This window comes from Zootoca vivipara, chromosome 9 (genome assembly GCF_965207765.1).
Source record: "Zootoca vivipara chromosome 9, rZooViv2.hap1.1, whole genome shotgun sequence".
Lineage (NCBI taxonomy): Eukaryota > Metazoa > Chordata > Lepidosauria > Squamata > Lacertidae > Zootoca > Zootoca vivipara.
Genome location: NC_142592.1, coordinates 55,865,070 through 55,866,290, shown reverse-complemented (window position 1 = coordinate 55,866,290; position 1,221 = coordinate 55,865,070).

Sequence of the window (1,221 nt, the reverse complement as noted above, 5' to 3'; positions counted from 1 at the left end):
AAATGGAAGTGGAATGGTTACAAACCACACTACATACAAGCTTAAGGAAGAAGTATGCAAGTTCTGGCTCAGAATTCCACTATTTAAAGAAGCTGTGATATTTATTTTTTTAGGGCAAGCCCCTAACATGAAGACAGTGTCCCAAGGAGAAGAAAGTTAAAAGAGACAGGCAGAAAACAAGGCAAGGAAACTTAGCATCCCCACAAATTTAGAGCTTTTTTTAAAAAAAAGAAAATAAAACAATTTGTTTTTAAAATAAAACCTAGGAACTGATTTTGTTGACGATGATGTCTGGTGGTTTAATTCTTTGCAGGACAGGCCTGTGATAACAATTGTGCTTTCAGAAATTGTAAAGGAGAAAAGCAAACAAATTTAGACTTTAGGTCTGGACATGTAGCAGAATAAGGTGCTGAAGTGGTAAAATAAGCTAGGTCACTTCAGAGTAATCACATTTCTCCATCCTTCCTGTAGGCACAAATCCAAACTGGGTCAGATATAGAAGTTTTCGTCTTTCTGTGCTAGTTTTCTACCTGCAGGTGATTTTTTTTATTTTGACAAACATTCAGAGCTGGATTCTCTCACCTGCATTATGAAGTGGTGCTGTTCAGTCTATCATCTCAGCATCCTACCAGCTCAAAAAGTTCCAATTTAGGAAGGGAAGCAAAGTTGAATGACTTGGTAGTAACTGTACTCTAGAAAAGATCTGGACTGAAGGCTTGCTGGTTATTCTCCTCTTGCTAGGTGTGCAGTGTACCCATATCCAGGCTGGCCTCTTGAGTGCAACTAGGTAGCTTGCCATTAGTAAGAACAGTAAACCTGCAACTTACATGGGGATTACGTTCTGGGGATTCACGCCTAAAACCATCGTGTATATTCAAAACTGTTGGGTTCAATGGTGGGTGGGACTGCCCAAGTCTTTTTTCCTGGATGCTCACCCCATTTCCATTTTATTTTTTTGCCAAGTACATAAAGCTGAACACACAAAAGTTAAATGTGCACAGGTTGGGAGCTCACTGTACTGCAAGTGGAGGCAATTACACCCCTCCATAAAAGCCTTATTCTGCAGGAAAAGTTAGCCAGTCTCTTATCCCCCCCCCCAACATCCACCCTCCACCAGTCCTTATGTAAAGTGAAAAACAGAACAAATGCCACTTAATTGATGCTCTGGATACCTAACACATCATTTTCTTTAGTAACAAATATTTAGCAAAGAGCCAGAGA